Raw genomic sequence first — 12,027 nt, forward strand, 5'->3', positions numbered from 1 at the left:
TGCCCGAACAGGGACTTAAACCCTGGACCCTCAGATTAAAAGCCTGATGCTCTACTGACCAAGCTATCCGGGCTTCAGCTCTTGCCCACTGCTCTTCAATTGCTTACTAGATTAATAGATGTTGCACAGTGGCTATTGGCACCCAGGCTGCGGTCTAGTTCCTCTGGCGTAGCATAAACAACAAGCCTGGAACATCAGTAAGTAACGCACATGAGGCGACCTTCTGCTAATCAACAGTTTTGGACACAAGGTGCATTATTTGTCCCACTTGTTATTTCTATAGTCATAACTTTAGTTATCTCAGGACTTACTTAAATTAGATTAGCATGATATTCGATGCTCAACTAAAGTTGTTCTCCCCATATTCAGGACTGAATCTTTGCCCCCGAGACGGGAGTTCAGAATGCAAGAGATAAGAATAGAAGTGGACTGGGGGGTTGAGGGGTGTTACGTTGAATTGGGCCCACTTTCCTAGAAACAGTGCAGAAAGAGCCATGTAGCTGCTGGATACCGAGGCCGTGCTTTGGAACTTTGCCGGAGTTACAATAAAAACAAGAAAACAAACAACAGCCCTCTAGCCCTCACACCCCTTCATCACCCCCCACTCGCAAGATCATGCCCCATCCATGACAACTTATGCCTCTACACATAACTCCTCATAGCCTCCATGCCAACCAGTGCCTCTCTACCACACCATGGCTCTGAGGAACCTCGCTGCCAATGTAATTCCAATTCATGCCAGCCCATTATCCCCATTCATTCCCATGGTGTTTCATAACCCATATGCCAACTTAGAATCAATTCATATCAGCCTGTGACCCCTCATCCACTCCCCTTTGCCTTTATATACCACGTGCCAACTGACCCAATATCCGCCATGGGCAGACTTCAGAGGTCATGGTATGATTAAATAGAATAAAATTATGCTCCATTGCACACTTCACTATTTTTTTAAAAATCACTTTGATTCATAAAAGAAACAAATTCAATACATTTAAATTCATTCAAGTAGTTAACCCCTTATAAGAGCAAAATTTTCTTTCAATTACATAATCTCTTATTGAAAACAAACATTTGTTTGTTTGTTCAGAGCCTCACATCAAAAACATTCTAACCACTTGGATCTTTCAATCAAACTGTAAACTTACAGTCCCCGGCATGATAATGATAGGTTGTGGAATCAGTCATACAGCACTAATCCTATAATGTCAACCCTCAGGCCAATGTCAACAGATAGCCAGTAAATTTGTAAGCAGCGACATCATACTGTTTATTTTTCCAAAATATTAAAAGACTTGGGGATTTAAGTGACTTGACAGCTTGACAGTGTTACTGAGCTTGTCTACTTTTACACACATTTATGTCTACTCCTAACGATCCCAAAGGGAAATTGGTCTTTCCCAAAGGGCACCTCACCTCTACCAAAGGAGTATCTGGACCTCTGCAAAAGGATACCCACCCCTTCAAATAATTCTGGCAACGTTAGATCTTTTTCTCAAATGTCTACAGCTGATGAATCATGTTTTGGATATCCCAGTTATGGAAATTGCATCTGTTTGAAGACACACTTGTACATGTGCAACAGGCTCCATGATCCACAGATGTGAAAACTACAACCCACCTCCGTTTGCTCCCTCTCAAGACAAAAATCGTGGGTGCCGGGTTTCAGACACAGGAGTTCCAGAATTGGGGCTCAGGTGCCATTTTGGCTAAAACACTTCACCCTACCAGCTTTGTGAAAATTTGGGTCATAGTCTATCACTGGATTCTACTTCTCCATCACCCACCCTTGCACCCACCACTTACTCAAAGCATTGATTCAAAATCATTATTCTTGTCTCTGTAGTTTTACTCTACCTGTAGCAACCTTCTTTCAGTTACTGCTCTTCTAAGTCTGGGCTGCAGCCTTCTTGCCCCACTCTCCAGAACTCCTTAACGCTGCACCTTGCTGCGTCCTTAAAACTGCATCCCTAAACAAGAAGTACCTTGGGATGTTTTGCCAGTTTGAAGGAGCCATATAAATATACGTGCTTCTGGAACAGCTAGTTTTATTAACTACAAAGAAACATTACCTATATTAAAAATACTTACATCTGCTAATCCAATAATGAATGAGTGACAGCACTGGGTGGGAATCATGTCTAGAAAATAGCAACTGATACCTAAACTACTCCCATCAACTGGCAGACTTTCTTATTAGCATATATGGGAAGTACGTTGGTGCCTGAATAAATGTTCCATTTAAGCAAACATTCACAGATTGCCAAAACCAGAATACTGGACTCTTAACTACAAAACCACAACTTGCATCCCAGTCATTCCGTTCCCAGTTTTCGCCCCTCTGCTGCTGAAGATGGTGACTCATATTGGACGCAATTCTACAGTTGTTGTTAGCCCTCTATACATATCAGGCCATTCTTCAAGTGTTGGCTATCCAATCAACAGACCTGGGGGCAACACGGTGGCACAGTGGTTAGCTCTGCTGCCTCACAGTGCCAGGGACTCGGGTTCAATTCCCGGCTTGGGTCACTGTCTATGTGGAGTCTGCACATTCTCACCGTGTCTGCGTGAGTTTCCTCCCAGTCTGAAAGACGTGCTGGTTAGGTACATTGGCCATGCTAAATTCTCCCTCAGTGCACCCGAACAGGCACTGGAGTGTAGCGACTAGGGGATTTTCACAGTAACTTCATTGCAGTGTTAATGTAAGCTTACTTGTGACACGAACAAATAAGCTTAAACTTGGGTTCTGTTTTCAGACAATGCTTACAGGTGTCAGTGAAATGAAGGTTCTCAAGGTGATTTTTCACCCCCTTACGCCCTTATCAAGAGCACTTCCAAATTATGTTGCTGCAGCCATTGATCCAAATAACTCAGCAAAAACTAGGTGCTAAACTTATGACCTTCCCAATGTGTAGAGTCCAGACAGCATACCAAATAGCATGTTTACCCACTAAACCGGTGGTGGATTCCTGGAACCCAGCGCTTATTGACACTTTATCAAAGGCTTTCTCACATGTGGCAAGCTGTCCCCATCACACAGCTACAGAATACAGCTTCAGGTCATTTGACACTTAATGGAGGTGGTCACGAGTAGAGACTTACCAAAACAGGAAGGATTGATAGAGAGGCCAATAGATACGGCAATGCAGTAGTTTTAGTACTAGGCTAATACCCAGAAGTCATGAGTTTGCACCTCAGTGTGGCAAGTTCTGAAAGTGAACTCAATAAAGATCCTAAACAAATGTTTTTCACCAAAAATATCCCCAATAACTGCTGAGCTGTTGTAAAGGTTAAGGTAGCATGAATCCAGTTCTATTGTACTTCTGAGTGTCTAATGAAACCTATCAATTAAATAGTGGAGTGTGGGAGGAAGCCGGAGCACCCGTAGGAAACTCATGCAGACACGGGGTGAATGTGCAAACTCTGCACAGACAGTGACCCGAGATCGGAATTGAACCCGGGTCCCTGGCACTGAGAGGCAGCAGTGTTAACCACTGTGCCACCGTGCCACCCGAAAATAAATAGGTTGGAATAAAGGTTGCTTTATAAAAGAAAAGTTTCAAATCGGCCATCGCGCAGATCACTCCAAATCCAAAATAACATTTTGATTAGGCTAATTTCAGAGAATTGCACACTGTATCTCATATCAACCATATTTGGTGAAAGAATAATAATAAGTTCTGAATTATGTTTTATCTTTTTCCAGATAGCCAAACCATTTACAACATTTCATATTGCTTAATCTGTTTAATAGTCTTGCTGCTAGAAATCCCATTGGGATTATATGGAACCATCATACACATAGGGTGGCACAGTGGTTAGCATTGCTGCCTCACAGTGCCAGGGACCTGGATTCAATTCCTGGCTTGGGTCACTGTCTGTGTGGAGTCTGCACGTTCTCCCTGTGTCTGTGTGGGTTTCTTCCGGGTGCTCTGTTTTCCTCCCACAGTCCAAAAGATGTGTTGGTTAGATGCATTGGCCATGCTAAATTCTCCCTCAGTGTACCCGAACAGGCGCCGGAGTGTGGCGACTAGGGGATTTTCACAGTAACGTCATTGCTGTGTTAATGTAAGCCTACTTGTGACACGAATAAATAAACTTTAAACATGTTTGCAGACTCTAATCAATTATTTTGATTGAGAACATTTATCCATTTTCACTATGCTATTAGCAGTAGATGCTAAAATCTTCACAAAATCTGTATTCTCCTTGAATCAGTATGATTAGTAATATATACTCCAGTATAGTCGGACTCAACCACTCACATTGTACTACAGCACCTGGAAATAGATTTACTCTCTTCCAGCTTGTCTCCCAAATTGTTACGATTCCTGTACAGACTACAATTTTATAAAAATTGTATTGCCTGAATAACCAATGGTCATGATTACATGTTTTAAGACTTTTACTGTAACAAACACACCAATATCAATATAGATCAAACACTAGTTAACTGGCAACTAATACGGATCGAAAAGGCACTTTCACGTTAACCAACTAACACAATCAAAATGCTTGCTACAATCCCTTTCATGGTGCACTGCATTTCTAACAGATGTGCAACATTCCAAGAACATGTCCAATGTTACTCCTAACTCCCTTGCATTTCTCCCTCCCCTGCTAGATCACAACTGTCAGTATCCTTCGAAAGTCGTTCCGCTCAGCCTCAGTCTTCCAGAACCAAATGCTAACATCAAGACTCCTTGGTGATTCCTTGGTCGGAATTTTACTACCCTGCCCACTACGGGAATCGGAGCGGGTGAGGGGCAGACAATGGAAAGGTCCATTGACCTCAGGCGGGCTTTTACGGCCTCGCTCATCCCGAACCCGTAAAATCCCGCCTCTTGTTCCTTCGATCTCCAAACATCTGGCCTGTTCTGTTCCCTTCCTTTCAAATAGAAAACAAATTCTTACAAGCATCCTGCTTCTCCACAACTGTAGGTAGTTTGTTCACCCACACAGCACCAATTGCTCTCTCTTTCTATCTGTGTATCACAAAAGCAGCTGCCCTTTTACTGTGAGTCACTGTGGCAAAGTATGGAAACTGCCCCTTGATTTCAATAGGTTTCTGTTTGAATTTCACCTCGATGGTAATCAGATCACATCGGCATGTCTCTGAGCTGGGAAATTCTTTCGGAATTCTCAATTTTATCTTAAGTTAAAGGAGACATTTTAAAACATAGCCATCTTGTAAAGTCCAGCACTTGTAACAAAGTAGCAACTAGAAATGTATCACTGTGTTCTCTCATACAGTTCATGCAATCAAATATCATATCTGGAATAAAGAACAAAGAAAATTACAGCACAGGAATAGGTCTTTCAGCCCTCCAAGCCTGCACCGACCATGTTGTCCATTTGAACTAAAACCACCTACCCTTCCGAGGACCATATCCCTCTATTCCCATCCTATTCATGTATTTGTCAAGACGCCCCTTAAAGGTCACTATCGTATCTGCTTCCACTACCTCCCCCGGCACCGAGTTCCAGGTACCCACCAGCCTCTGTGTAAAAAGCCTGCTTCGTACATCTCCTTTAAACCTTGCCCCTCGCACCTTTAACTATGCCCCCTAGCAATTGATTCTTCCACCCTGGGAAAAAGCTTCTGACTATCCACTCTGTCCATGCCCCTCATATTCTTGTTGACTTCTATCAGGTCGCCCCCCTCAACCTCTGTCGTTCCAGTGGAAAAAAAACAAGTTTCTCCAACCTCTCCTCATAGCTAATGCCCTCCATACCAGGCAACATCCTGGTAAATTTTTTCTGTACCCTCCAAAGCCTCCACATCCTTCTGGTAGCACGGTGACCAGAATTGAACACTATATTCCAAGTGTGGCCTAACTAGGGTTCTATAAAGCTGCAACATGACTTGCCAATTTTTAAACTCAATGCCCCGGCTGATGAAGGCAAGCATGCCGTATCTAGACAGAGAGCACTTGTTAAATCATGTTTTTTTAATGGATAGATCCAAACAAAGCAAAAATTCCTAAGTTGTTATGAAATGGAGTCTGGTCTTTAAATAAATGATGTGGAGATGCCGGCGTTGGACTGGGGTGAACACGGTAAGAAGTCTCACAACACCAGGTTAAAGTCCAAAAAATAAATGTCATGTGTGAAGCAGCTGAGAAGGAGGGGATGTGACAATGAAAGCAATTGATCAGGTTTGTCAGCGTAAGTATGGAAACAATGAATGATCTCCGCAGTGAAGTCTTGGTGTTTCACATGTTACAATCCTAACACTTAGAAAGTTAATAAAATGATAACAATCAACATTAACTATACAAAGACCCAGTCTGGCAGACACATCATAGAAATCATAGAAACCCTACAGTGCAGAAACAGGCCATTCGGCCCATCAAGTCTGCACCGACCACAATCCCACCCAGGCCCTATTCCCATATACCTACACATTTACCCGCTAATCCCTCTAATCTACACATCTCGGGACACTAAGGGGCAATTTTAGCATGGCCAATCAACCTAACCCACACATCTTTGGACTGTGAGAGGAAACCGGAGCACCCGGAGGAAACCCACGCAGACACGAGGAGAATGTGCAAACTCCACACAGACAGTGACCCAAGCCGGGAATCGAACCCAGGTCCCTGGAGCTGTGAAGCAGCAGTGCTAACCACTGTGCTACCGTGCCATCAAGGAGATGAAATTAAAATATGTTCAGCTTGTTTCCTGGGTGGAAAAGAGGGGCAAAAATATAGTTTTACAGGGCTATGTTTTACCTGAAAGGCAGGTAAAATGTTTCTTTCAGGCATCCCTGGTTGTTGTCTCAAACAGGCATTAGAATCATAGAAACGCTGCAGTGTAGAAGGAGGCCATTCGGGCCAGCACCTACAACAATCCCGTCCAGGCCCTATTCCCGCAACCCCATGCGTTTACCCTCCTAATCACCCTGACATTAAGGGGCAATTTAGCATGGCCAATGCACCTAACCTGCATATTTTTGGAGTGTGGGAGGAAACCGAAGCACCCAGAGGAAACCCACGCAGACACGGGGAGAATGTGCAGACTCCACACAGACAGTCACCTAAAACTGGAATTGAATCTGGGTCCCTGGCACTCTGAGGCAGCAGTGCTAACCACTGTGCCACCATGTCACCTTAGGCCCCCTTGTGTTTGCTAACACCTGTTTTAAGGCCCATTTCAGAAATCAGATAATTATAGATATCTTAATGTAGAACTGGGAGGAGAGTAAGTAGATCTGGCTTGGTCACATTATTGAAAACCACTATAGGCTTGTTTTACTCTGGCCTGTTCTCCTGAGCTCTCCCCATAAGGAGTGACTTCAGGGTGGTTGATGGGCATGGCAGCTGGCCCAAATTCGAGGGTGACAAAATGGTGTCTTGCATTTGGATGTTTGACAAGGACTTGCAGGAGTTATTAAGATGTTGCCCAAGACCAATTTATGGCGATCCTTGGGCAGACCACTTCAGAGCTGGGCAATATGTGGACCCCCACATTTATACTGGGAAATAGGCCAGAGTTAATACTTATCCCCCACCCCCACCCCCTCCATGTTTGTGGCTGAGATTGAGATCATTAACAATCTCAAAAACAGAAAATGCTGGAAAATCTCAACAGGAAAATCTTCAAGGCAGTACGGTGGCACAGTGGTTAGCACTGTTGCCCCACAGCTCCAGGGACGATTCCCGGCTCGAGTCACTGTCTGTGCGGAGTCTGCACGTTCTCCCCCTGTGTCTGCGTGGGTTTCCTCCAAGTGCTCTGGTTTCCTCCCACAGTAAGAAGTCTCACAACACCAGGTTAAAGTCCAACAGGTTTATTTGGTAGCAAAAGCCACTAGCTTTCGGAGCGCTGCCCCTTCGTCAGGTGAGTGGGAGATGTGTTCACATCTGCTACCTCACCAATCGCAGAACACAAATAGAACTTGCATTTATGTAGCATCTTTTGCAATCCCAGTACATTCCCAGGTGCTTTGCAGCCAATTAAGTATTTTTTGAAGCGTAATTACTTCATAATGTAAAAAAGCTGCCAATTTTTGCACAAGTAAGGTCCCACAGGCAACCACAAGATGAAAGCAATGTTTTCTGGTGTTTTTGGTTGAGGGACGGATGTTGGCTTGGAGAGAATTCCACTGCTGCATTTCAAACGATGCCGCAAAATCCTTTTCATCCAATCAAGAGAGTAGACAGGGCTTGAGTTCAACAGCTCACCTGAATGCCAGCAGTCTTTCTGACGCTCCAGTACTCCTCCCTTACTGCACTGGAGTGTCAGCCAAGATAATGTACTTGATGCTATAATGGGTGAAAGGGGGGGTTTAACACCCTCCGATCTCACAAAGACCAAAGGATACCTTGTTGTCTTTGTACTGGGTTTATTCACGCATTTGCATGGGAACCTATACCCATACAAGATGGAGTACAAATTCCCTGAAAAACCACAAAACATCATTTTATATGTTTTGTAGTGTGAGATTTATGAAACAGCACAAGACTTGAAGAGCAGTCAGTTGAAGGGGACACAGATGAGGAAAAGGCTCAGAGACAATTATTTAAACATAAAATGGTATGATCAATTCAGATTTACTAGAAGGAAAGTTAAAAAGACCAACAAAGCACCACATAATTTTTTAAAAATCAGTAAAAATACACAAAACTCCCCTTGTGAAAGTTAGGAGCCCCAGCCACTACAGATAGAAAATAGTCATTATTCATTTATGTGCCTTTCTTATAAATGTTAGCAATCCAGAAGTGAGGGAACCACAGCCAAAACTGTTGGAACAGTTTCGGGTTGAATTGCCATGGGGCTTTGCTGAATTATTTGCCACGACTCCTCTGAAACTCCAGAGAAAATAGTGTGCCTTTGTGCTGTTTTTGTCGACCTTTTATCACAGATGCAGTGGACATGAGGGAGAACACCCATGGAAATTGAGCCTGGAGGTGCTTGTTATGATTATGTCGTCATCGATGTCTGCACTCAAGCAGATTCCCCGGGGATCGCGGGAAAACAAACACAAGGGGAAATTCTGATCTCATCCCCTTTCCCTAACCCAGGAGTGCAAAAGCCAAATGTAACGATGCTAGTCCTGCTGTGCCTACAGCAGATAACTCACTGTGTCATTAGGGGATCCCTGATCCTTCCTAATTACGGAATAAAACCTTGCTCTCCTTAAGAACAAACAAAAGGCCAGATGTGCCTCCCATCATGATAGCAACAAGCTCCAAGAGCATATCTAGGCTGTAATATTGTGTGCAGCGGACAGTTTTACACAGAATTTAATGGCAAAACATTGATGGCAATTCCCCAGAAACCTAATCTGGACAAATGTTTCCTGACATGCTAAAAAGACCTGCATGATATGAAACTGTATTATGTAATTGTGAATAAGCTTGACAAATATTGCTATCAGCAATATTTAAACTTCTCCAATCGGAGAATGGACAGTTCAACCCCAAATGTGATTAACCAGGAGTGTTACCTCTTGCGCAGAGACTTACATCCCACATTCATACCTATTTCAGAGGTCAATATTCATGATTCCAAATGAAATGTTTCTCCGAATAGAATCACAGAATCCCTACAGTGCAGAAGGAGGCCATTCAGCCCATTGAATCTGCACCACTCACAATCCCACCCAGGCTCTATCCCCATAATCCCTAGCTCGTCCCCCTGACACTAAGGAGCAATTTAGCATGGCCAATCCACCTAAGCTGCACATCTTTGGACTGTGGGAGGAAACAGGGGCACCCGGAGGAAACCCACGCAGACACAGGGAGAATGCACAGACTCTGCACAGACAGTGACCCATGCCAGGAATCGAACTCGAGTCCCTGGTGCTGTGAGGCAGCAGTGCTAATCACTGTGCCAGCGTGCCACAGCATTCTGGCACAGTGGTTAGCACTGCTGCCTCACCGCGCCAGGGACCCGGGTTCAATCCCCAGCTTGGGTGGAGTTTGCACATTCTCCCTGTGTCTGTGTGGGTTTCCTCCGGGTGCTCTGGTTTCCATCCACAGTCCAAAGATGTGCAGGTTAGGTGAATTGGCCATGGTAAATGTGTGGAATTCCAGGATAGGGTGAGGGAGAAGACCTCACTTTCGGAGAGTTGGTGCAGACTCCATGGGCCAAATGGTCTTAGGGCAGCACGATGGCACAGCGGTTAGCACTGCTGCCTCACAGCACCAGGGACCTGGATCGATTCCCAGCTGGGGTCATTGTCTGTGTGGAGTGAGCACGTTCTCCCTGTGTCTGCATGGGCTTCCTCTGGGTGCTCCGGTTTCCTCCCAGAGTCTGAAAGATGTGCCGGTTAGATGCGTTGGCCTTGCTAAATTCTCCATTAGTGTACCCAAACAGGCACCGGAATGGGGCAACTCAGGGATTTTCACAGTAACTTTGTTGCAGTGTTAATGTAAGCTGACTTGTGACACTAATAAATAAACTTTAAACTCTTCTGCACTGTAGGGGTTCTATGATTCTTCGACAAATGATTGAATCTCCTACTTTCTACGAAATTAAAGTTTTTTACTTTAATTTAATTTTAATTTAATTTAATTTTTTTACTTCAAATGCTTGCTTTCATTTGCCACCCCTGAAGGCATGGACTCGTGCTGAATCATGTTCTCATAATCCTCTATGTCTGAATGGTGATTCCTCATGTATGAACCTGAACAGCCAATACCGCGTGGCCTTTGAGGCGATCAAAACTGTGCCCAATTCTGTCTTTGTCTTCAGTCCTCACATCTCTGTCAGAGGTCACTCAATAGCAATCTTTAGTGATGCTTCCACTGGCACAGTGGTTAGCACTGCTTCCTCACAGCGCCAAGGATCTGGGTTCGATTCCCGGCTTGGGTCACTCTCTGTGCGGAGTCTGCACATTCTCCCCGTGTCTACGTGGGTTTCCTCCGGGTGCTCCGGTTTCCTCCCACAGTTCGAAAGACGTGCTGGTTAGGTGCATTGGCCATGCTAAATTCTCCCTCAGTGTACCTGAACAGGCGACTCGGGGACTTTCACAGTAACTTCACTGCAGTGTTAATGTAAGCCTACTTGTGACACTAATAAATAAACTTAAAATCCCTGACTGATTTTTCCTGTTCCCCTGGTTAGGGTACAAAGTACAAAGTTGCAGCCATGCCCTGACGTGAATCCGTCAGCTTGTACCACTTTGTACCACATAGTGCGATTAATTTATCCAATAAACTGTTGGACTGGATTGATCTTCTATACTCCCACTTAGTTGTAGATGTGGGATCATTTTCGTTTTACTACTGGGTTCCCCAGCTGAAAACCATCGCAGGTTAGAATATTGTTTCTCCAGATGTTGCTTCTGCAGATGTTGCTCGGTAGGATATAGAGAACATGTTGTGCTGGCGTGTAATACATTCCCATTGAACAAGTGCCATACATGGAGATTACTAAATTCCCGAAGACTGCCAGGTTCACCCATGCTATCCATTGCTGTTTTAAAAAAAAAATGCTTTTGTTGCTTTCCTTTCCTCGGCAACACTCTGGCCTGCCTACACTAGTTTAGTAGAATAAATTTTAAACTTGGCATCAGATGATTGTCAGGGAATTTGCAGAGGAGTTACAGAAGTTACCTGAAAAAAAAACATTTTACTGGTTTATGGACTGTCATCTTTGGGGAACAGGAAATATTTCTTTAAATAACTCCTGCTTCAACATTTCATCCAAAGCAATCGTAATGGTCTCCAGTATAGGGACAACAAAACGGAAACCACAGAGGAAGCCAGTATTATTCTTGAGCATCATTCTTATTTATGTTTCTATTATAAAAGAGATGACTGCTTTTGAGCAGGCTTAGGAAAGGACATACGCTGGACTACTTTTATGATAATGCGTGTGTGCCTTTAAGAAATGTTTTTTTTAAATCATGTTCTGGGCAGTTATAGGCTCCTTTGGTTTTATTTTTCATTGTTGCTGGGCTATCTGCTTAGAAGTCCTTTTATTGCTGCTTCAATGGTTTAAATGGGGTTTTGTTTATTTTTACTCAGGGTTTCATGCAGTCTCCAGGATTTTATGACCTTTTGTATTGTTAGGGGGGAA

General features: G+C 43.9%; 1 non-coding gene across 1 annotated transcript; it reads right to left on the reverse strand.

Annotated features, from left to right (window-relative positions):
• Positions 1 to 73, reverse strand: trnak-uuu (transfer RNA lysine (anticodon UUU)). The gene has a single exon. It is a non-coding gene; the product is annotated as a tRNA-Lys (tRNA).
• Positions 74 to 12,027: the final 11,954 nt, after the last annotated feature.

The sequence above is a fragment of the Mustelus asterias genome, chromosome 9 (genome assembly GCF_964213995.1).
Source record: "Mustelus asterias chromosome 9, sMusAst1.hap1.1, whole genome shotgun sequence".
Classification (NCBI taxonomy): Eukaryota; Metazoa; Chordata; class Chondrichthyes; order Carcharhiniformes; family Triakidae; genus Mustelus; species Mustelus asterias.